Source organism: Phalacrocorax aristotelis, chromosome 4 (assembly GCF_949628215.1).
Source record: "Phalacrocorax aristotelis chromosome 4, bGulAri2.1, whole genome shotgun sequence".
NCBI lineage: Eukaryota > Metazoa > Chordata > Aves > Suliformes > Phalacrocoracidae > Phalacrocorax > Phalacrocorax aristotelis.
In genome coordinates, this window is record NC_134279.1 from 57,982,485 (window position 1) to 58,007,369 (window position 24,885).

Consider the following 24,885-nt stretch of genomic DNA (forward strand, 5'->3'; position numbering starts at 1 on the left):
TTTGTTGGAGTTTGATATTTTATTAGCGTAGGGTGACAGTTAGACAGCCACCTAGTAATCTTTCCTAAGGCATCTTTTAAGGCCTTTCTCATAATCCGGTGATGCTTGGAGTGCTGGTAATCATTAAAATATGATCTGTCATCTCTTCACAATGGTCTGTAACATCCATTTAGTTCTCTGAATGTATGTTATTGGAACAACAGTTTCCATACATCTATTCCTCCGTGTATAAAAAACCAAAAAAATGTAGCTATCCATGACTGGCGTGCAGTACCATAAAAACTGACCCAACTTGCAGCGCACAACACAGGCAAAGCTTCGTTGCTCTGAAAAACATAACCCCATATCCACATGGAATAAACAGAGCTGTGTTAAATCAAATGCATCCATTCATTTAAGTTGTTGAAATCCTTACTGTTTAGGGGACCTTTCTGAATCCACAAATCTGGCTCTAGTGGATGCAGCTCAACTCAAATGCAAACTGTTGTCCTCAGAAGGGCTTTGTCCCAACAATGGAGAAGTCTTGCAAGACCAAGCCGGTCCTGAGAGTCCCTCCATCTTGTGCAAACGTTAGTGGCAGCAAACGGTGTAATTCCAGGTTTAACATAAATCAAATCCAAGCCTCAAATAGGTCTTGCCTGCAGGCAGGCTGGACTGAGACCCAGCTAACCACAAATAGCTGCACCTGGGCTTAAAAATAGCTCTTTTTTTTCAGTGCAATACATGTATCCAACAGCTCCCAGTTTCATAGTAATGATCAGGACATGGTTCCGTATGTCAGCTATGAAAATAGCGCCTGTGTAAGCTGAAAGGTTGCAATATGAGTTTTGCAGAATATGGTGAAATGTTTTTGAATTCTGAAAACATGCGTAGGAGCAAGATGGATTTTATAACTTGGGAGTTTGAATCAGGATTTTCCTAATAGCCATGCTAAAAGCCTCAGGACAGCCAATTGCAGATCCTCTGGTGTACAAGTTGCAATTTACCACTGATCTCAGAAGATGCATTAGTGTGCTTGCCAGAGTAGGCATTTCAGATTTCCTCTTTAATCATTCCTTTGCATGGAAAAACAGATCCACTTTGAGTGTTAATGGAAGATCTGAAAAATAGAAAGACCATAAAACTACTTTAGGAAACAGATACACTGGCTAAATGCTGCAGTTTTCTGGTACAGAACATTGTGTTATTCGGGTCTTCAGCTTTGATACAATAGGCGGGAACACTACCAGCATAAAGTATTACTGGTTGTGTGTGCATAGGAGTAAATGATATCTGGTTTTAGTCCTTACATAAGAAAAAAACAAGTTGAGCAACATATTTTATTTGCACATGTGATGTAGCTACTGTAGACATGGTATTGCTGGTTCTCCTAGGCTCTTTTTATGTGGAGATTTTTAATAAGTAAGAATAATCTGCTTGGGGCTATTTTTATCATAAACAGGAAAAAGGTTCATTGTTTCATTTTTCTTTCTGAACCGTTACCCCTCCAGTTTCCACTCCTTCTTTCACACCTGCCCCAGGACCAGCCCTACCACCTGAGTAATTTTGGCTGTAACCTCCCTGTTTTTCTGCAGTCAGGCTCCATTGCACTGTCACCTCTGGCTTTTTTCCTGTTCTCTGTAGGTGGACTCCATCTCTTTCACCTTTGTGCCAGTGTGACTTCCAGCAGCCAGTGCAGTGGTGCCAAATGCCTGGGTTGAAAGCAGATGATCCACCAATTCTTTCTTCATCCAGGGACGAGCTGTCCTTTTGGATATGTCTGTTTAGGACACTATTATTTTACCTGACTCGTTCACATTTCTTTAGAGCCAGCATTTGTAAATTCTTGTATTTACTGCTTCCTCTTTCCAATTCAACCCTCATTTTCTCCTGGTAGATTGTACATTCTCTCCTTTCTCACAAGCCTTACTGTCTCATTAGTTGTCTGTCCAAAACACTTTACCTTACCAGCAGCTGGGTTGCCCCATCCTACTTTTTCTTTCCCTTCAGAAATTATGGATTTCCTTTCATCTCTTCTACACACAAGATGCCTTCCAGCTCTACCCCACCTTCATTTCCAGCTATCGCCCTCCCTGTAAGCAGTTCACAGCTCCTGTTCCTCCTGAACCACACCTGTTAATCTCTGTGATTCTCTATTAAGTTCCTTCCAGACAATTATCAAGTCCCTGACTCCATCCTAAGCACCTTCAATCTCCCTCAAAGTTTTGTGGTTGCCCATCTAGCTCCAGCCATGTCCTAGCCATGGTGCTACCTCCAGGCACCCTCCTCCCTTCAAGCTGTTTCTGTTTCAGGAAGTCTCCCTCCACCTTGGGGTTTCCCCTAAAGAAAGGAGCAAGAGGCAGCCAGACACCTCTCATGGGCAGATGGTAGGAAAACCACAAAGCAAGAGGTCCACTGTGTGTATCAGCCCTTCAGACCTTCGTCCCACTCATCTACAGATGTTTCTTGTGCCTTGAATTTAGTGATGAGGTGAACGTGCTGTAAAAGGCACCTATGTACTGAAGCTGAGGGATGGTTTTGGTTGCATGGAGATAATTAAGCAGTAAATAACAGCTTGCAAATATTTAAGTACAGTTCTTCAGGGACTGGCCTCACAGAGCTCTGTATCAATATTGCCTCTGAGATTCTCAGCAAAGCAAATAAGAACAAAAATTATTCCATTCATCTTGGCAGTATCTGCTGGAAAGGCTGATTCAGTCCCAGCTTTTCCATTCAGCTATAAAATCTCTGTATGCACTATCTTCTTAAATATTATTTTTAAATAGAAATGTTACTTATCTCCTGGGGTTCATTCAAAGCAACTAGCTGCACTTGCAGGGTCCGATGAAGATGTTCTGTGTTGTCGAATGTTAGGCATTGAGTTTGATAGCGAATATTTGCTCAGATTTAACATAAGGTGCTAAGGACAAGGCTAAGGAGACTGTTCATTGCTAAAACAGATACAGGCTAGTTTCAGTTCCAATGTTAAAGCCCAAGAAAGTACAATTAAGTCATTGTTAACAACACATTTATTCTCTTTTATTAGAAATTCTTATTTTTTACAGCTCCACATACCCAGTTGGATCTCCCAAAGCATTTTAAAACCTAATCTATCTTGATAGAGACAAAACAGATAAATAGATATATAAAAATAGCAGATGGCCCAGAGATTTTTATATAAGTACTCTCCTGTACAAAATAAACAATTTTATTCTTATCTTAAAAGAACTCCAAGGGGGGAAAAAAGTCATATACCAAGCTGTGGCTTATAATTATTTAATTCATATGCATAATATAGTTATTTAACAAAGTAATTAAAAATGTCTTAACTGAAATGTAAGTGGAAGAAATCTGTCTTCCATTAAAGGAGAAAATTAGTAAAAGCACTATACTGATATTAGGGTTGTTTAATTTTTCAAATGTTTACATTTTGTAAATAACAGTCAGAGAAAACGATAAATACTCTAGCCCTGAAACACTTTTTTCTTCCTGTCCTTCGCATCTGGCAGCACGTTTGTGAGGCAAATGGCACCCGCTGCAAGGGAGTCCTTGTGGACCCAGCCCAGCTGCTGCAGGTTACTTGGCATTTGGGAAGCCCAATGCTTTGGGTTGGTTTTTGCAGTGCTTGAGCATGGTCTGAGAGGTAGCGGCTGCCACACCAACCTCCCTGGGAAGGGGTCTGAGTTATAAAATCACTCCACTCTTTGCAAGTCCTCTTGTGACACCTGTGCCTAGGTAATCTATGGGGGTCTGTTTTCAGCTCAGGCTTATTTTGGTGCCTAAGTGAGAGGCAGGTTCTTCTAAAAATATAGTTCTAGTTCAGCACACTCTGGTTTTGCCCCTGAAGTAGTAATATTTTTCTGCTGCAGCTGAAAAGGTCTCCAGCTTCACTGGGGTACCTTTCTGTTGGTCTCCCCAATGTGCTATGGACACTATTATGTGCACCCAGTGCCATCCCGATGGCAGGCCAGAGCAGGTGTGCCTGCCAGGCACTCCTGGTGCCAGGGGTGCTCCTGGGGGCATCTCCCCTGGACCACTGCCAACCTGCCCATTTGCTCCTCCACTCCCAGTCTGCACAGGTGGACATAAGGGACCAGGGATGTGACGGGGACATCACTCAAGCACCCAAACCACACAGACGCCCAGCTGCCCAGTGAGGATCCTGACTAAACCAGCACCATCCAAGCCTGAGCCTGACATTCTCCTTGTTCAGTAACTGTCACATCAGGGAAATCCCAGAAGCAGCTTAGCTGAGGGACTTTTGCACTAAAATCAAACCCATGGGGAATGCACATCTGTGATTTTAAACCACCATATTTCCAACACCATCCTTTCCTAAGCATGACTGTGGGTGACATCATGCAATGCAGCAATACACGTAAAAGCAGTTGAACAGCTATGAGGAAGGGAATATTTTGAAATAGTTGTCTGCAATGTGAAGTTGCTAAATCACTAGCATAGTGTGGTTGTACAAAACACAGATAAAGTGAAAACAAGCAGTTCTCCCTGAAAGCTTTGGAAGGTTAGGTTTTGAAAAACTATTTTTGCAAGAAAGCTGCAAATAAGGGAGTGAACAAGAAAGTTGGGTCAGGGTGGTTTGGTTTTTGAATAAAGCCTCTTTTTTTAGGGAGTTTTCTAGCCTGGCATTGTATGATTTTGTACCAGTGTTGTCCATTCTTTGCTAGACAGGTGTTTAGCAAATCAGCTCTGCAGAAACGGCTTGCAAATATTCTTTTCATTCAACATTCAGTTTCTCTGTGAATTTTGAGCAAGTTTTCTTATATATCCTATATTTTGCAAGGTCTGTTTCGTCCAAGGGAACAGTGTTGACTCAAACTCTGCCCAGTGAAACCATTAGCAAAACACCTCCAAGATCAGCTAGCAGAAGCATTTTGTAAATAGTTCCCTTGCTATCTCTTTCCTCTCATCATCTGGAGGAGTACCTTGTCTGTCCAGTGCTGAGGACTCATTCTGCAGTAGGTGAAGATCTACAGGGCATTTTGCTCTGAAATCTCAGCACAAGATACTAAATTATGGACCAAAGGTATGAGTAGGTATGGCAGGACTGTAGCTCTTGCACTGCTGGCCTGGCCAGGTACCATTGCCAGGAGCCCAGACAACCAACCAAAGCCACAGCTGGAGAGGTGTCCTCATGTGTGCCACCTTCAGGCCACTGCTGAAGAGCCCTCTCAATTCACGGTTCACATCTTTGCTATTTTCCTGTACAATAAAGATCTTCCACAGCTCAGAGCTATTATTTTTCCCCTCCCACCTGTTCCTTTTGCAGCAGGTAGTTGCTAGTCCTTCTGCTCCAGAGGAGGGGACGTAGATCCCATTAGAGGCAATCGATGCTGTTCCAGTATTTCCTGGGGAGGTGGTTTCGACACGCACCTTAGGGATGGGTCTGAACATATTCCTGACAGCATTGTGTGCTCAGATATAGGAGGTTCTTTACTGGGAACATGAAGCTTTCAAAGCCTCCGCAGTAGCCCCTCTGGATCTGCCTGTACTGTTTTCCAAAGTGAGTGTTGCCATGCAGGATGAAATACAAATGCATCTGTTGAAAGGGAACTGGGAAAAAATTAACCCCCATTTAAGATTCACAGGAATTTCCCCTTCTGTTACCTGATCCCCGTGTTTTAGCTTTGTTTTTTGATCTATTTATCGTTAGGGCTGCTAACACTTCATAAGTAAATGGATGTTTCATTGGAAGTGCTTTGCCCAAAAGCCTGTGAATTTTAGGTGCTTTTCACTTTTAATATCCATGTCTTTTACTTTATTGTTCCCAAGCTAGCCTGAAGTTTTACAGTGTCTATACTAAATTAATGTTTGACTTTACAGTCTGTGTGCTGTACAGTCCAGCACCTCCTCCATTTGCAGTAAGTAAATACGCAAGTGTTACGTTGCCCTTGAAACCTGTGCTCTGTGACAAAGGTTGTGCGCTGAGAAGAGACTGAAATGGCAAGCTTCTGTAGGTCACAATCTTTCCTGTCAGTGGTGCGTTAATCAGAAACCCGCCCCAGGTTATCTGCAAAAGCGTGGTGTGGGGAACTTTGGACCAGGTGACACAGGGGCAGACTTGGCCTCCTGAGAAGCATCTACCTCTCTCTGAGCCCTTGTTTGTGAAACCTCATCTCTGAGACTGGAAAATAAGGAGAAGCATGAAAACTCAGGTTGGCCTGAAGCTGACCGCACTCGTTTCAGGAACACAGGCAATGATACCTGCAGAGCTGACTGCAGGTGTGGTACCGTCTTGCTGTATGACCTTTAGGAAAGTATCTTAGCCTACCCCAGCTTGTGGAAGAGCCAAAGGCACCAACACTTCAGGAAAATGCCTCACAACGGTACTTAATCCAGTCATTCATGTTTGCAACTTGCTTTCAGTTGTAACACCCTATAAAAATTACTACTGCTATCACTTTCTTACACAGAAAAGTAAAACTCATTAGTTTTGGATGATTTTCATTTAGAGGTTAATCTCTGAAAACCAGAGAAAAGGTTGCACAAGCTTGTGTGAATGAAAGACCGAGTTTTCACAAAGTGGTAGCTGTACAGAGGTATGTAGGGAAGATAATTTTTTTCTTATTGCTTGTGCAACAATGAAAAAAAGTTTGGTTTCTGTTGTGTTATATCACCTTATCTGCAAGGGCAGATTAGTGGAACAACACATGAGATTGTCCACTGTTCTGTTTGTCCAGGGTGACATGATACAACTTCAGCTGTACCATAGCAGAGCCATCATTTTTCTGTGGTAGCTACACCTGGCAGCTATGACAGATCACTGAGCTTCTCTGAAGTCCTTTGGCCTCCGTGGGTCAATACTATACACAGTTTGACTCTCTCAGGCCTGTACCATGCTAACATGCATCACAGAGGTACTAGCACTGTGGAAAAGTGAGTACTTGTACAACCTTCCTATAACAGGCAGTGACCTTGTCTACACTGCCAGGTGAACTACATTTGAGCTGGCTCCATAACTTGAGTACCAGTGTTCCACTTTTCCACTTCCAAATCTCACCACTGCAGCCACAGTTTTCAGCCATGCTGGACACCGGGCCAGCAGTGTCACAGCATGAAACGTGACGGTGATAAAATCTAGATCTGATCTAGATGGGTGGGCAGCACTCCTCCAGAGTCTTCTGCTGAAATGCTTCTGCAACTAGGAAATGCCAAGTTGCCAAAAGTAGAACTTTTCACAGAAACATGATCTCTTCCCCACAGGTTTTGCTGGGAAGGTCTGAGAGATCTTGAGTGGAGTCCTTATCCAAGCAGGAGAGAGAAACAGCATGACTGGACCTCCTGCCTCGCCCACCTAGTCCACCTCTCTGGGAGCAGCTCTCAATATGAGGCAGAGCAAGACAGCTATGAGCAGTTCCTGCTCTCTAGAGCTGGTTAGGCAGGGCCTTAAGTGTAGATAAGCTCTTTCAGATAAGCTCCCTCTTTCTGCCTGGGGATCTCAGAGGTGATAGCCACAGCTGAGACTCCAAGCAGCTCTGTCGAATAGCAGGTTGTTATTATTTCCACTTAGATCTGGGGGACCAGCGAAGCACTGAGAGGCTAATGTGATGTGGCACATATCCTGCTGCAAGCCTGAGAAGCTGGCAGAAGATGGGTCTCTTCTGTGTGTTTATCACAGTGCTCTTCCTCACAGGTTGGGAGCAGATGCTGTAAAGCAGCTGTGAGGGTTTTTTCTAGAGGGAATACAAGTTGATGGTTTTGAATTAATAAGGCTCATGCAAAAGACATTGCCAGGTCTTGCAGGTTGTCCTACAGCAGCAGGATTGTGTCTAGCAGCTGTAGAGAAGTCCATATGCCTTCTCTGCTCGTGCAAACAGCCTGTCCTACCAGGGAGTAAAAGGCTGCCGCCATGCTGGCCTTAAATACCAAATGTGTGAGAGATTCCCCTTCTGCCTTTCTTTTTCTAGGCAAAAGGGGAGGGGAGGGGAGTGCGGACTGGCAGGAAGAAACTCCACATCTGGAAGCACCCACAGCAAATGATGGCACCTTGGAGAGCTGAGCAGGTTTGTGTGTGCTGGGTGCACTGGGCATACAGCACAGGCAGCAGCCACAGGGCTCATGTTGCTGCAGTGGCTAGCCATGCATCAGCTCCTGCAGGCTTGCCCTGGACTCTGAGGAAGCCCACTTGGGAGTCCTGACTCAGGGAAGGCACTCCTGCTTTCGGTGACACATCTGCTCAAGTCCAGCTGCAGCCCGTTGCTGCACCAACAGTCACACGTGCATGCGGGCTGGTGAGCTAGATGCAGCTGTGCCCCAGCCAGCTGTGAGTACACTGCAGTGCGCCCAGTGGGCAGAGAAAGCCTCTTCAACTTGACCAGACTCGGCTGGTGTCCCTCAGCCCAGCATCACTGAGCATGGACAACCCCATCCCTGTGCAATGGCATGCAAGGTCCAGATCAACAGCAAACCCAGCATGCGAACATGCTCCTTGTACTGCGAGGCAGGTTTTAGTAGCTAATCTAACTAGCTAGAGCAGCCAGTGATGTAGATTTTCTCCTTAAACACATACGTTAACATATGTACTGCTTAAGTCAGGGATCCTAGATTAGACAAAATGAATCACTCTTCCTGAAACCAGGACTGAAAGGTCATGACAGACGAAGCAGTGTTACAAAACTAGGACATACAATGTAGCCTAAATTTTCCTGTTGCTCCTTTATGAGCACACATCTGTGTACCAGGTCCGAAAAGTGTCTCCCGGGTTGGGAGCAGCCAGCGAGTCCCAGCCTCTGAGCCCTTCCCAAGCTCAGCAGCTGTCCTCTCCTCCTCGGAGAGTGGCAGTGGCACCTTGTCAGTGCCGTGCTTGGTTGATAGTGCGTTTCAGCTGCCCTCTGTTTGTAATTGTTAACTTGCTGGGAATGGGAAAGCTCTGGCTAGCCCGGGTAGAGCTTCAATTCTGAGGCACTCTCAAGAAGCTGAGGCGCCGGAGCAGAGCCTCTACCTGCAAGGTAAACCGTCACAGATTGCCTCAGCCATTTCTTTCCCCTGTCTTCGAATTTAGACTCCCTTTGGTTATTTTATCATGCTGTTTCAGGTCTTTTTGTTGTCATTTTGTTTTTTTGAAGTTTTAGCTGTCATTGGAATGACTGCTCTCTTATGCCAAAGATTTATTTGGAAATTTACGTGCTCCCATAAATTAAGCGTTCCCTCTCAGCTTTCAGCCAGGCACGCCTAGGCTTGCATGCAGCCTTAGAACAATACAGAGAAAGGTTATCATGACTTACCTGCCACAGCCACAAAATATCTATTAATAGCACCATTTATGTAGCTTTTTTGTTTTTTTTCCCTTCGTGCCATGCCTTCCTTACATCCCCCTTTTAGCAGATTTCCCCTTTTTTTGTGCTTTGTTTTCTCTGTGGAGGACAGGGCGGGTAGAAGAGGGGTAACCTTTTCGGCACTGGCTCTGCCCCCGTGGCCCCGGCACTGCCTTACCCACGGGGTGTTTGCAGGGAGGGTGGGACAGTGAGCTGCTCACAGCCTGGTAAAACATTGACCCGCGTAGGCAGCCGTGGCCGCAAAGGCACTGGGCTGCCTGGGGAGGCAGGCAGCAGGAGCCCAGCAGCAGCCAGCACCCACGGGAGCACACCAGCCTTTCCCCAGGTACCATTTTCCACTTCCATTTTCCTAGCTTTGAGAGGCAGAAGTGCAACAGCGCTTGGTTATAAGGTTTGCCAAAGCTTCCTTACCTAGAAGTCGGAAGACGAGTTGGCATTGTTATTTTGCTGTTTGCTTGCGTCAACTGTAGTTGACTGCATGGTGTCATCTAAAGCACAGGTTGATTAACCCATGATTGATTAGCTAGTTGTTTTGATTTTAGTGTATCTTCATCTAAAAAATAAACAAACAAAATTAATGCACAGTTGCATTTGAAAACTTTGTGGTTTTCTAGTAAAACTCAAAACAGCTGGCTTCTGCTTGTCTTCTAACTGAAGAGCAGGAACAGGAGTCAGAGTTTCTAATGAAAATGTGTAATCTAATTATTGCAACAGGGATGTGGGTAGCAACTCATGCTGAAAAATACTTGCTGATGTTGGATGAGCTTTGCGAAAGAAGGGGAAGTGAATAATTTTTTTCAAGATTTTTTTCCATGTTCCAATGCAGTAGACACAGAGAAAATATTAGGATTTAAGTTCCTAATAGGTATATGCCACTGAGACATGTGGAGCTGCATAGATCCAAGTAATTGTTTTAAGTTTGCTCAGTGACCGAAAGTTTCTACCACACTGTGGAAGCTGACTGGTTCATGCAGGAACCATCCTCTGCATGTGCTTTGCTGGTCTGGATGTGTCTTTATATCAGTGCATATGGTGACTCCCCAGAAATCACCTTTTACATCCCAGGTGACTGTCAAGTAACCCTGAAAGAGGAATTTTCACAGAGGGCTCAGTGTGAAGTGGCTGACATGTAGTCAGTATTCACAGTTTATTTTCACTACAATTTGTGTGCAATGCAAAACGCAAGAAAGAGGATTTTTTAAAAATTTGTTGCTTCCAGTTTATGAGTGTCAGCCCCTAGCTGTGCTTGGTGCCTGCTTCAATCCTTCCTGATGTGACAGATTTTTTTGATATGTTTGCTAATATGACATGCTATTTATGTTTAGTATATGCTCAGTGGTCTTAGGTGGTACTGAAGTACGGTAACATATTTACTTTATTAAAAGTATTCTAAGTGTGGCTTCAGTTCTCAGCAGTACTAAAACTCCTAGAGCAAAGTGCAGGAAAAAATTACCGGAGAACAAAGCAACTAGGTTCCCACAAATGTCTGCTTTAAAGGATTGAAATATGATTCAAGACAAATTTTGGTGAAGGCTGCACTGTAGTTTCAGTCTGTTGGTGAATTTGTAGATGTAAAGCATCATGACTATGATGAAAGTGTGTGATTTTCTTGTGTGTCATAGCTGATGTGTGATTCTTGCCCTCCCTCTCCCAGGAATGGTGGTTCCAGTATCTGATACTAAATTGGACTGTTGTAGAAGTTTCTTTTGCCGTAATTAAAGAAAGAGTTCAAATCTTATCTCAGAGCTTACAGAGGCTGAATTAAAGCAAAAACATCTAAACCAAAAGACAGTGGTGACAATGTTATCTTGCCTATTTTCATACAAAGCTAGGGTTCTAGCTGGTGACTACAAGGGAGATTATGTGGCTTAAATGGAAGGAATAGGACTGTTGGCAAAATCTGTTCAGTCTTCGAGTCCTGTTTGCACTACAGAGGACTTTTTTCAGAGCAACTCCAACTCCTTTCCATCTTTGAGTCAAGGAATCAAGGAAAAATGCTATCAGATAGACAGGTTTCAGGACAAGGGGCTCATAACTGTCTGTAAATTATGGGCAACTTAAATTGTTTCAGTAAATAATAACAACATATTATTATGTGCTAAAATGAGGCAAGGAGATTTCATTTCACGTGCTGTATTTTCAGCACAGCTGTTTACCAAGTCTCAGTTGGTTAAACCTGTGTACATACACTGAAAGGAGCAGGGCTGTACAGGGATCACGAGGACAGCCTGGTCTGCAAAATCTTTTTCCAGATATACGAGGTGGAAAAGATCAAGAATAATGCTTAGCCTGGACTGGTTGTGGAGCTGCTAGTTAAAAACAAGTCTTTAGTCACCCTTAAAGGCAGTTCCTGACACAGGCATTACTGCTAGACCTATGCAAAATAAAATATAATGACACTTTTTCAAATTCCCCTTTACAGGAGAGAAGAAAGATTTATATTTGAACCAGAAATGCTTATAGTAAAGGGATATTTTAAAATGGGAATAATCTCTACAGATACTTTGGAAAGGAGTGATACTTGGTCAGTAGTGATGCTGATTGTTCAGATGGCAGAAAAGGGAAACACTGCCAAACAAAAAGTCCCATGCAACCAGAATTACAGAAGGTTAGCAGGGACGTGGCAAAACTCTGCCATCTCCTCCCCAGAAAGTGTCAGGGTTACCCACTTGCTCGCGGGCACCAGGGCCTCCCATGCCAAGCAGCGCCCTTGCAGAGGCACAAGTAGCCTCGGTCCCTGTTCTCCGCAGGCAGGTGATGGGCATGTCACCAGGAGGGGCCCACAAGGAGTGTCCAGGCAGTGCCTCAGCAACCTCCTGCACTCGAGCACTCATTCCAGCAGCTTTCATTTGTTTATTGTACTTGTTGGTGTAGCAGCCATCACATCACAGGTAAGATGTTGCAATCACTTTCCTGGATTCCCCATTACAAAGACAACAAATCACCTGTAGCAGACAGGTTACTTGGGGTTTGCCGTGCTGGATGTCTTTTTTTAAGAACGTACTCCAAGTGGAGACCTTCACAGCCGTTATTTTTTTCCCATGCCCCATGGCACCTGGGTAAGGCCTTTGCAGATGCTTTGGGCTTGAGATAGAAGAGAAGCAGTCTGCAGCCTCTGGCAGGAGTCTTGTTCCTTCTATGAAGATATGACTCTGAATATTGGAAAATCTTTTCATATTGTCCACTTGTACAATATCCAGAACACCTACTTCATGTTACTTTGGGAGCAATTTAAAACTTTAGCATTTAATTATTTTATTATCTTAAGTCAGAAGTGTGATTTTACTGGGGGATTTTTGCCCTTTATAGGAGTAAGGGTTTTATGAGGGAAACAATTTACCTTTTCAGAGACAGTTGCAGAAGCATATTTTTGTGACAATAAGCTGTTTTCCCTCTTTCTGTTGTGGTGAATGAAATGATCAGGTAAAATGCAAACCTTAAGGGACAGTGATTAGAAACAAGCAGACTTACCCTTGCACATTTCCAGCTAAGCATAAGTACTAGCGATGCAGTGAAACCCCAGCTTTTCAATTTTGCTAAAATAGCACAAAGTGTTAACCCATGGTTTGCAACTGAACATGAAATATAATCTCTGTGAAATGAAGTAACTTTAATTATTTTAATTACCAAAATTATTTTGTGCTGGATGCATGTATATGCAGTTCCCAATGATGTCAATGAGAAATGAATGCTTAGATCTTGATTTAGTTTCTTGTTCTTTGCAATGTGTACTTTCAATGAGAATGTTTCTTTATGCAACTTGTTGCTTTCAGTAGTAACTGAACTTTTGTTCTCATCAGAAGTCAGATGTTGCTCAGATCAGAGTGCAGTATATAGTTGATGTTTAAACATAGCTATCCAAATGAATGGCAGCCCTGCCCTCCTGTCCCCAGTGCTGGGTCACAAGGTTTCCCTTTACTTCCAATATTTAACAACAGCTGTCAATATCAGACAGTATTTGCTTATACGCTCATAGGCAAAAGTAGAAATAGCAACCAATAATTTTAGCAGAAATGTTTTTTTTAATGGCTGACTAAACAGAGGCTTACTTCTCATACTACAGTATCCTGACTCACGTGGATTTACTGGTCTTCTTCCCTGCCTCTCCCAAGCTATGAGAATGAAAAGCAAAAGACACTGAGCCAAACCTGCAGTGACATTTAACCTTCATATTTGGAACAAATCAAGTTTGAGAGGTCATCACATTGCCTCTTTTGTATCTAATGAGTATTTGGCTTAAAACCAAAAACTCAAACCAATTGGTTTTGTTGTTGAGTGAGGGAAGTCATGTTTTGCAGATGTGAAGCCTCTACTTTTCATCCTTTCCAAAGAGCTGCAGAGAACAGTCATTATTCCAGTCCTTCCAACCTCCTGCAAAGATATTATCAGACAAATGCTGTGGCACTAGAGCAGTGATATATTTTGTAAATGGCCTTCAGAAAAAAATGCACATCTTGCTTGAATCTTCTTTCAACTGGGCAGGTTTTGTAATTGCAACTGAATGCAGCCCCAGCAGCAGCCCTTAGACAAATTGCTAGTTGGGATCATGCTAAGCTTTACTGAACCGAATGCCTTCACCAGAAAAATTGGGGATGCTTTAAAGGGAAAATTGCTATGTAAACATTCTGCAATCCACAGAAACATCTTTTTCTAACCTGGTTTATGGCACTTTTGTTAATGCTTCTCCAAGCAATACTTAGGGCAGTCGCTCTATCATGGAGTTCTTTCACTTGAACAGCTCCCAGGGATGCTCAAACCACACCTGTAGTTAGCTCTATGGGGGCAAACAACTTTATAAATAAAGCTGAAACTAAGGACTTGACAATAGGAAAATTCATGGATAGGCAGCTACAGGCTAGATTAATGGAATTGCTCAGTCTGTTGGTGTCAGTCAGTGGGATTGATCTTTGGGAACTACATGCCATTACGTACTGCATACCAAAAGGGCTTCATCAGGGTGTGCTTATGAGTAAACTCTATGTCTGATAGGGCTATGCTTGCCTGGGCTGTTAACTAGACATAATGGCAAGGATGGCTCTGAATGGAGCTCCAGAGTAAAACTCATGCTGCAGTACTAAAAATCTATAGGACGTGCCTATGGACCTCTACAAGTCCCTTCAAGCACCACGTCTGCTTGAAAATGTAGGAAGAGTGCCTGGGATTACTGTGTGAAAATCTTGGTTTGCTTGGTGGTGGTTACCATCAGCACTACTTCATTTTTATTTAAAAGTTCTTGTCACTCAGTCTTGAAGCACAAAGCTTAGCTCTGTGTTGGCAGTCAGGTGGGAATCCCTTAGTAAGGGGGACTTTGAAACTGTGCAATGCTGTAAATACAGGCATAATCACAGTGGCTGCAAAAACAGTATCATAGTTAGGAGCATGAGATGGTCGTTGGACTCGATGATCTTAAAGGTCCTTTCCAACCTAAATGATTCTATGATTCTATGATTCTGTCTACCCAAATGAAGAGCACCACCAATCCCAGAGCTCTCTGTGGAGAGGGCATGAAATGGGGGCAGGCGTGGGGGCCAAGGGGAGGGCTGGAAGGCAGGGAAGGAGCTCTGGGCATCTCATGTCTCAAGACACCCCTGTGAAAAAAAATCCCATGGAGAGGAGCAATGTCACAGGAACAAAGGGGGAGAGTGGTGAAGGGAGCGGAAGAACAGCAAGAATGGCCAATATCCAGCTGTCTGGATGTCAGAGGAGCTGCCTGTCTCCAAGGCTTATCACACCCTGTAGCAGACCAGGGCCATCTGGGTGGAAATCTGAGATGGCAGTGCTGAGGAGCAATGAAAAGGGCCTAAACAACCTTGCCTTCTTGATTCATCTGTTCTGTTCATCTTCCTACTTCTGAAAGACCTTATGCTTCAGTGTCTTGTGATATCCTCTGTACACCAAAATACCAGATGATATTGAAAGGACAAGGACGCTGCAGATACAGTCCTTCCTTTTCACAGTCTGGAGATGAGGGGAATAGTCAGTACATCCAACAGAAACATATTTTGACAGGCTCAACAGGTTACAGTCCTCTTCTGCAGAGCCCTGGTGGGGTTTCACCCTGGACTAAAGTCAGTGAAGAACTTCCTGGTCCATTTTGTGCCATGCAGTTGCTCCAGTGAGACTGAACAGAAAAATTTCTTTCTGATCAGCCAAGGTGAAAACCATCATTGTGGTTCTGTACTACCACCACAACTACAGATAGCCCACATTAGAACTAGAGTAATGCACAGCTGTTGAATACAGCGCTGTTCTATATGCTAAGTTTTTTCGCTCTAAGTTTTAATATATTTTCTGCTGCAGAATATTTTTATGTAAATGGTTGGTGAGTTAACACTGATGTTGGATACAAACACTGTGACTCACTAACTGGAGTAATGTACATGTCTGCAACTGGACATTTTTCAGTGACTGCTTTCTGCACAGACATAAAGATCATTTCAATGAAGAATGTGTTTCTAGTTTTTAAAATGACAAATAGAGAGGTGAGCAGCCTTTTGTAAACAGAAGCAGGATACATAGAGAATTTTCTTCTAAATTTCATGATGACACATCTCCCCTACGGAAGAAAAGAGGGAAGGCATGGAAATGAAATCCGGTTAAGGCATTTCAATTTGTGTTCATTCAACACTGTAGGCTCAGCTCTGCTCTTCGTTTGCATTTAAACAAGGAAGTTTCAATAATGAAATTGTTGAATTACTTGGGAGTGTCTTCAAGGCACTGTAAAAACACAGTGAAAGCTCTTCTGTGCGTTAACTGCAGTGGTAGGGAGGTTACTGAGACCTCTGGCTACATATTGGGAGAGGCAGGTAGGGTCCACCCCAGCAAGTACATGTGTCAGTTTAAACACATTGTAATTGTGTTAATGTAAACAAGATTTAAACTGTTTTCACTTGCTTAGATAATTTGCTGCATTGAGAGTCTAATTAGAGATCTGTTTTATGGAAAACTGAGGAACTAGGTTAAAAAGAACTCAAGAGGGAGTTATCTCAAAAACATGCATAATAATCATTCTTAGTCAAATCTTTGAATTTCTGATGGACACTAGCAAAACAGGCAAACTCATGCTTCCATAAGTTCTTCAAGTTCTTCCCGTTCTTCCATTACGGGGGTGAGCAGCCTTCTTAAATGCCCACCTGATGAAGGGAAGGGACTCTGTGTTAGCACCCCATAACAACACTTGGTGCAGACCTTCGTTAGCCCTGGATATGTAAGCGCTCTCTGGCAACCTCACTAGACTTTGTGTCCAGAGTCCATGATTGCTCTGCCTGGCAAGTTATTAACTGGCATTTAAGTTTATCACGGCGCTGAACTTTGAGGGCTGATATTTTTTTTTCTTGAATATGCTGGAGATGTATGTGAAAAAAAACAGGGGGCGGGGAAGAGTGTTTTGAAGAAGTCAAATTTTGACAGCATTTTAGGAAGTCAAATTTTGACAGCGTTTTGAGAGTAGAGTTGTACTAACATGCCAGGCTATGGGAGATAGGATCTGTGTCTTCACTTTTGTTTTTCTGCTTGTCCAATCCAGTTCTAGGGAGCTTGCTGTTTTGTTTAAACTCAGGTTTTCCAGAGTTGTAATTATGTAAATTACTTATAGTTAATGCTATGTTTTTGTGAGTGAAGTCCAAGTAATTTAAAAAAGGGTCGTTCTAGCTTATAGACTAGTTTCTGTGTTAAAAGAGCAGGCACGTCTTTCTTAAGGGAAGTGAAAAATTGAAAATATCTCTGGTTTGTGTCCTTCGGACTGCTAGCATGCAAGATCTGTGAGTTTGTGTAAGGGAGGACATCTGCAAGGATCTGACAAATAGATTTACAAGCAAGTCAATGAGTGCAGCCTCCCCCTGCTGACCACCTTGACTCTGGAAGACAGTTAATGCTCAATACTCCAATATCTGCAGGTAGAGTTTTGATATTAGAGATGATGGCAGTTCTCGACAGAGGAGCCTTTGCACATAGCTCAGCAACTGGCATTTGGTCATTCCAGGTCTAACTTTCATCTGACTAAAAAAAAAAACCCCAAACCCCACTACTTTTTTTAATTAAGCAACTTTATAAACGTTAAATATTTTTAGCTTTGAGGGCAGCTTTTTGAGACCTCAAATGAGCAATAGATTTTCCTGTTTACTTATAAAAATGTTTGGGAGTAGCACTTTTTAGTCATATAGCTAATTTATAGTGTGTATAAGTCTCCTGTCAGCTCTGTCAGTAGGAGATGGATAGGGTCAAATATTTGGGGTTTTTTTAGAAAATTAATGTGGGGTGGAGTAAAAAGGCTGTTTGGGTTTGTTTTTTTTTTTTTAAGAAAACCATCACCAGAACAAACGTACCCATCTGGATCATCTGTTCAAGTCAGCTTTCAAACAGGATTTATTTCTGATTCATGAGCATGCTCTATTTCTCATTTATTCCTCTGGCTGCTGATGTGAAAAAGAACAGACACAAATACCAGGAAGATGTAACCCCTTCCCCAGGCCTAAAAGCAAGGAAAATGCGCAGCAAAGGGCAGGAAAGCTGCTGGCCAGCTTACAGTCCCAGCTGGTCGGAGGGCATGTGCACAGTGGCTCCGTACCCAGGACCATCACCAGATAGGTCTGGTGAAGAGACAGCACTTTTGCCTTGCTGAGGGGGACATAACATAAAAACATGACTAGTGTTGACTGGGTCGGTACTGAAAGGGGAATGATTCAACCCTTTGCAGCTTCTCAGAGTATTATACAGCAATTAAAATAACTCCCACCACGTAAAAATGCACCATCAGATAACAGGACACTCTGACTCGTTAAACGTACCCTTGCCAAAATAATTTCTTGGGGTGTTCCAGTTTCTTGCTTGGGTCACAGTGTTAAATCATTACTTGCACTCAAAATCCATGAGCCAGCTCGTTGAATAGACTCATAAACACAGCTGTGGTGGCGGCTACTTTTTAGAAGGTTCTCTTCAAGCATTTGGCTTGACTTTTAAAAATAGCCTGTTTATTCTGCACAGCCTCTCATCTCCAAAGCATGACCCCCTTGTTGAAATCTGATCGTAAAATATGACTTTACCATTCACCTGCTACCAGTGGATGCTTTCTGTACGAGCTGGGTATAATAGCACAGTACTTCATTCATGTTGTTCAGTGATTTGAGGCTTTTAGTGGCAGGCTGTGCTGTAAGGTGTCTCTGCCTCTTATGCTTGCCTGTCTCTTCCCCGGGGAAAGGCATACTGCAAATGCCCATGTGAGGGGGGCAGGTGTGGGGATGTGTATATTAATCTTTACACCTCCCTCAAAATGCTCCAATGCAAGTTTCTTCACATTTATAAATGAAATAAATAACCTTTTAGCTGTAGGCCTACATTTCAGAGAGCTGCTCTACTTCCAAGCAAACAGAAGGCAAATAAGTTTTGCCTCACCTGAGCCCAGGGTAGTTTTTTCCTGGCAAGTTTCAGTAGAATCACACAAAGTCTTTTGGAGGTATGACACCAAACATTTGTAGCTTGCCCCTCAGATTTCCAGAATTATTTAGCCTATTGGACATTATTTTTGTATAGAGTAACTTTTGTAACCAGCAGTCTTCACTTACATTTACTAACTATGCTGTGGTCCTTAGGGGAAGATAAAAAGTAGGTAGCAGACAGTTTATTAATTTAAATGAATATAAATTTATTATTTATATCAGAAACTGCGGTGATCCACTAACACCTCTGGAGTAGGCTGACTCATCTGCACAAAATGTGTCCCAGGTCTTCTCTAGTGCCTGTGATGATCCTCTTAGCCCTAAGGCATAATTATAATTTCTCATATGCTTTTTGTTAGCTATTGGTTCCTGAAGCAGAGGGGTGTCATGAAACTGAGGGTGTGCATTTGGCTGCAGCATGGAGTCACACAGGGGACACCTGTGGGTGCAGGGATCCTCTTGGAAGACACTGCTGCATCAGTCCAGGCAACCACATCTGGCATGGGCTAATCCATTTTTTGACTGTCCCTGGAGCTGCATCTGGGCTTTGTTCAGGAATAACTCGTTGATTCTGTCCAGAAGAGGACCCCAAAGCAAACATTGATTCAGTGTGGATGCTCAGCAGGCCAGGACAGGGGATAACCTGGAGAACTGAGCTATCACATGGTGCAGATGTGCAGAGTGCATGGGTCTGCCCTAAGCTGCTCCAGGCATCAAAGTGGGCAGAGGGTTTCACTGGCTGGGGCGACGAAAAGGACACATGAACCCTCCTTTGCTCTCTCACAGGCCAGGTGGAGGTGCAGCACAGGCAGTGGTCCAGCCCTTCCTCCACCGGGAATCTCCTCCTCCTTCCCCTTGTGGGAATAAATGCTACCCTCCTTCAGAAGGGAGTATCGGCAGCTCCTCCACAAGAGACAAGAGCTAGGTAGGGGGTTATGGACTTGTGTTATAGCTTGTTGAGATTTTTTTTAAAATTGGAGGAGAGCATACATGATTAGAACCAAAAGTGTTCAGAAGAGCTCACAGTTTCAATTGAACTTTCATGTCTGGGATATAATTTCTGGGCCAAACCAACTGCTCCAAAGCAGCCAGAGAACCCACCCGAAACGTGAGACCCCCAACAGCAACCTGTGGCCCAGGTATGTCAAGTGGGGCTCTTGCATGCCATTCTGCCACCTGACTGCAACATATTCATTTTCCCCAAACCACACCTGCAGCTGTCGTTTCCTCTTTCTGAGCTAGGAACTGACACTGGCGTTTGTAAAACATTGTGCTTCCAGCTTGACAGGCACTTAAGGAAACTCCTAACAGGTAGTGATGGATTCCCTTTGCTCCTATTATAAATTTTCCCTGCTTTCACTCGCTTCCTTATTTTCTCTAATAAGCCCAGTCTAAATGTATAGTTATATTCATTCTGACTGCAAAGTTGAGCAAGCGTTGGCTTCCCTGTTCTGATGAGAAACAAGAGCATTGTTTGATATTAAACAATACATTGTTTTGGTGCTTTTGCTGCTTTTGAGAGTAAGGACATCAGAAACAAAGCCCTGTAATGGGATAATAAATAAACCAAGTTTTCCCTTTGCTGAAATAAATGCACAGTAGTGTGAAGTACGTTAGCTGTCAGGGGTTTCCAAACCACCAGGCAGACAACTAGTGGGATTGTTCCCTTGTACATCCTTGTTAAAGGGCATCGTTGACTCCAGATTTCTACCTGTCCTCGGTCTTTCTTCCTTGTTTTATTATAAGGTCAGCTCTTTCTGAATATGTCTTTTGTGTTACTATTGCCTTAAAATTAAGCACTGTTATAAAGAGCAACTGAAAGATGGAAAAAGATAAGAGAAAAACAATTCCTCTTCAAACCATTCCTTCTGTGCATTGTCCTCTTTCTAGAGAAGGAGAGAAGGAAGGAAGGCAGCTCTTTCTGGTCACAACGCTTCTACTAACGAACTGAAAATAACAAAACCAGCAGCCAGGATTTTCTATACATGTCCTCCCATTCCACGAGTGCAAAACCCCATTTTTTTCTCTCTTTGTTGTAGGCTACACTTTTAGATGTTTTCATTATTTCCTCTGTGACATTCCAGTAACTTTACATTTCTGTTGCATATGTATCTGTTGCATAGTTAAGGAAGCATAAATTCAGTGGTTTTGAAAACAGAAGGACGTTTTTAGGGTCTAGGTTAATTAAAAAATGTTACATGCTTAATGAAATGAAAGTGTAGCATAGCCTCAGAAATTTGATTTTTACTTAGGGTTAGAATGTAACTGTGTACTTTTTGCGTAATTTTGATAAGCTTTCTGTGAGTTGGGCAATACAATGATTAAAGTTTGTGTCTGAAAGATGGAACTGTTTTTTAAAAATGTTTTCGTTTTAATACGCAGGTATTTAAAGTCAGACCTCCCCAGGCCAATATCTAGGCACTTACACAGTCTTCAAAGGCTCTTGAGCATGCTTAGTTCCTACTTATCTCAGTGTGAATTTGACAGACAAGGACTAGAGGTTTTAACATCATTATAACCGTCTGATCTATGAATAGCAGAACTTATTAAGTCTGGTTTTCTACAGTATCACCATAGGAATGCAGAGCAATTCCAGCTCCATCCCGTGTCCCCAGCTCCTCCCACCCTTTGCATTCCTCTCTTGCTCCTCTTTGCACCCCTTCCTGCAGGTTGGGTGGCTGCTGGGGGCCGTGGGTGCCCTCACCCGCAGGACGTATAGCCCTGCTGGCCACTGCTTCTCAGGGTGGGGGAACAGCTCTGCTCTAACTGCCTCTCCCTCAGTCACATATAAATTTAATCTCTCTGAATTAGCCCTGGCTTTCCTAAAGCTCTGAGACCTCTCTCTGCCTGTGTGCTGCTTGGTTGCAGCCGGGCAGCAGGTCCACAGTGGTGAATGGGGAGAACGGGGGCTGACAGATACGACGTGATTTCGTATGCCTGGGGTGGGGCATGGGGCCTTTTTTAGGAAACCAGGCTGGGAACAGCACACATTCAGCAAAACTGGGAAGAGCGTGCAAGTGCTAGGGTGTGCAAACAGGGAAATGAACTCCCAAAGACAACTAGTCTATCTATTCCCTGTTTGCTCGGTTACAGTGGCAAATGCTGTTTGCCTTCTGCGCTGAAATGCACTCACTCCCCTTCCAAATTTTACAGTAGTTTATGCCTGTGAGCTTTGAGTGTCACAGCGGCTTTACTTCTGGATCACCTGCAGTAAGCCAGAGTGGTTTTAGCTGTTTAACCATGGACTTGGTTCGTTTTGACATGCTGACCTTTGGCCAGCGGAGGTAGGAGAGAAACAAAACACGATCACAGTGTACCCAGGGAGGAACCTTATGTAAGGTGCCCTTGAATCAGCTCAGGTCATCATTAGGGGTTCCCTTGATAGTTTCAGTAAAAAAGCATCTGAAAGCACGAGGTCTGTCCTGTTGTTTCTCTGTGACCTACAAAGTCGCCGGCTGGGGTCTCGAAGCAGCAGGTAGCTGGGTGCTGGGGATGTGACGGCGACAGTGGCACCAGGCGCGCAATAGCTTAGCAGGGCACAAGCCTGCTGCTGCCGGCCGGCTGAGGAGCGACCTGTAGGTTAGTAACCATACCCTGCAGTGGTATCAATTTTGGTCATGTTTATATTTCCTACAGTATTTAGCAGGGATGCAGGCTGTGTCAGAGGATGCCTGGTGGGAGAGGCACCTGTTTCAGCCTCCTGGGCAGTAGTAGATGCCCTAAAACACTGTGGAGTGTTCATAGAGGAGGTGGTGATGGAAAATCCTTGTTTCAGAGAAATCTGTCATCCTAGACACTAAATGCAAGAGACCATCTTCTGCCTTAGATATGAAGGTTATTTCTTTCCTGGTGCTGACTGTGCTCTGAGTACAGCTGAGTTAGAAATGGGCAGTCATTGTGGAGGCTCCTGTTCTTCCAGGTTGCAAGTGTCCTCCTGTGCTGCAGAGGTGGTCACAGCATGCACAGCAACCATCGTGCCGTACTCCACAATTGCGCTTCTAACATGACGTTTAGTCTTCTAAGGCTATCAATAACAGACCAAAAGTAACTTTTTCACCTGTATAAAATGGTCTTTTCAGGACTAAATGTGCAAATTCAAAATATTTAATTTTGACGTAGCTTAGTGACTGCATAAGCAAATGTCTTTTCCGTTGTCGGCATCATCAATATACTTAGGAAATTATGTGCAAAGGAATTTCAATCCACTTAGGTTTCATTTTGAACAATAATTGTTCCCAAAAGAATTGAGATTTTCCAGAGAAAAGCAGTCTAAAGCCTCAGTATAACCTTACTACTCTTCATTGTTCTTGTGGCACATCTTCAGAAAGAGGTTTGGCTTCATTTACAAAGGCCAAATATCAAAACAAGAGAACCCTCACCACCTGATGGCTTTATTTATATTTCCAGGATGTGCTGTCTTGTACATACCACCAGTTTCATACTGTGAAACATAAGAGAAGTCAAATTAAAACCCTGATACAACATTTTTCATGTGAAATATAATGATGTGGCACCAAGAGTGAATTAACTTCATTCAGATAAACTTATACAGCAACAAAATTTGAACCATCTCTTCACATACACCCTGAAATATAAACAGAGCAAATAATTCCTTCTACAGATAGAAAATTCAGACCTCAAGGGTAATGTTGAAATCTAAGTATTTGGACAGGTGAAGCACAGGTGACAACCTGGTTGTTGCCACATTAATCTGTGTAGTAGACAGCAATGTGTTACAATTTCATATTCAGAGATTCTGTGCTAAATCTGGTGAATCAAACAGGGTAAGACTGGGACAGACTACACAAAAATGTCTTCCTTTTTCTTTTGGAATAACCCCCAGTAATGTAGCAGGAAAGGCAACGTCCTCAAACGTAAGTCTCTGCTTACCTCCAGTGGTGCTCTGAAGACAGTACACAACCTTACAAAGGTCAAATTTCAACCATTTTAGATGCATGGAGACTGTGGCAGCTCTTTCTCTGGATATTTCGTAACATGCTTACCTTTAAAATGCAACTAATATGTATTCCCACCAATTAAATGTTCTTCCTTTAGGAGTTTACCTTGCATGTTTTTGAGAAGGTTAAAGTCACTGACCTTTTAAAGTTCCTGAGAAGATTTTAACTGTGTTGTTGGGTTGTTGTTTTTTGTTTTGTTTTGGGTTTGGTTTTTTTTTTAAGAAAAGGGAGTATCTCTGCAGGATTACAGTCATTTGTCACCTGGATAACCCACTGACAAACTGCAATTTCCTGTTTAATTGCAGATGCCTCCTTGCAAACAGCTAAAGTCTCAGGTGCATGGTGAGCATTATTTATGCACAACAGTTGACCACAGTAGTTCCCATTAGTTACATCTCTGCTAACAAATAAAATATACCAGGGTTTCTTCCCTGGACCCAAAGGCAACACAGCACATAGTCTGTTAGCTGATGTCTTCTCCTTGCCCCCAGACCAAGGTGGACTTGCCCACAGTGCCTACCCTGGGCACTCCCAGGGTCTACACGCACCCACTGTGCAGAAGGGAATAAATATAAGAGATAAATAGGGCAGAGCTGAGAGAGCAGATATTGCTCAGAAGAGCTTTTTTTGTGTGTCCAACCCCTCCTTCAGCCAAAGGAAAGGGAACTTCCTGTCTCAGGACTGTTTAGCTTCTGGGGCTAAACTCAAGCATTTGGTTATTGCCAGTTTGGAAACGACCTCTTGAAAATACAAACCTTCCCCTAGAGATAGGGAGTGTGGGACTTAGGTGTGTCCTGAATGAGATATACCCCCTACTTAGGCTTTGTGAGTGGCTCAGGAGCGGCAGATCCTAGGTCACTGTAGTAACATTTTCTTTCCTGAGGAAGGGAAAGAGCAATTTAACTAACAGATTTAATAATTACAGCCATTCAGACCATTCTTCTCATTCCTAAACATTTCAGCTATCATGGTCCTTGAAATCACACACTTTGCCTGGTTTATCTTGTCAAATATCTATAGAGGTAAGTTATGTCAACAGTGCTCTGAGGCCTTTCTTCGAGAGAGAGGTGTTTTATAGCAGAAATGTAGTCCTGTAAAAAAATCACCTTCCTGTGATTACTGGAGCTGCCCATTAACACAGCCCTTGAGCACTTTCAAGTTTCATTATACCAGCTTTACCCCGCAGGGTGACCTGGGGCATCTCTGGCAGTCATGGGGATG

At 43.2% G+C, this 24,885-nt stretch overlaps 1 protein-coding gene across 7 annotated transcripts in view; it reads left to right on the plus strand.

The window, feature by feature from the left end:
• RBM47 (RNA binding motif protein 47) overlaps positions 1–24,885 on the plus strand; it is an 81,134-nt gene that overhangs the window by 27,677 nt on the left and 28,572 nt on the right. Inside the window, exon 1 of one of the 7 annotated variants that reach the window (XM_075091634.1) lies at positions 8,884–8,945. The exons of 5 other annotated variants lie outside the window; for them this stretch is intronic. The gene's annotated coding sequence lies outside the window, so the exon portion shown is untranslated. Of the gene's footprint in view, positions 1–8,883; positions 8,946–9,458; positions 9,598–24,885 lie in introns of those variants that run through there. One more of the 7 variants, XM_075091632.1, reaches the window with a different exon arrangement.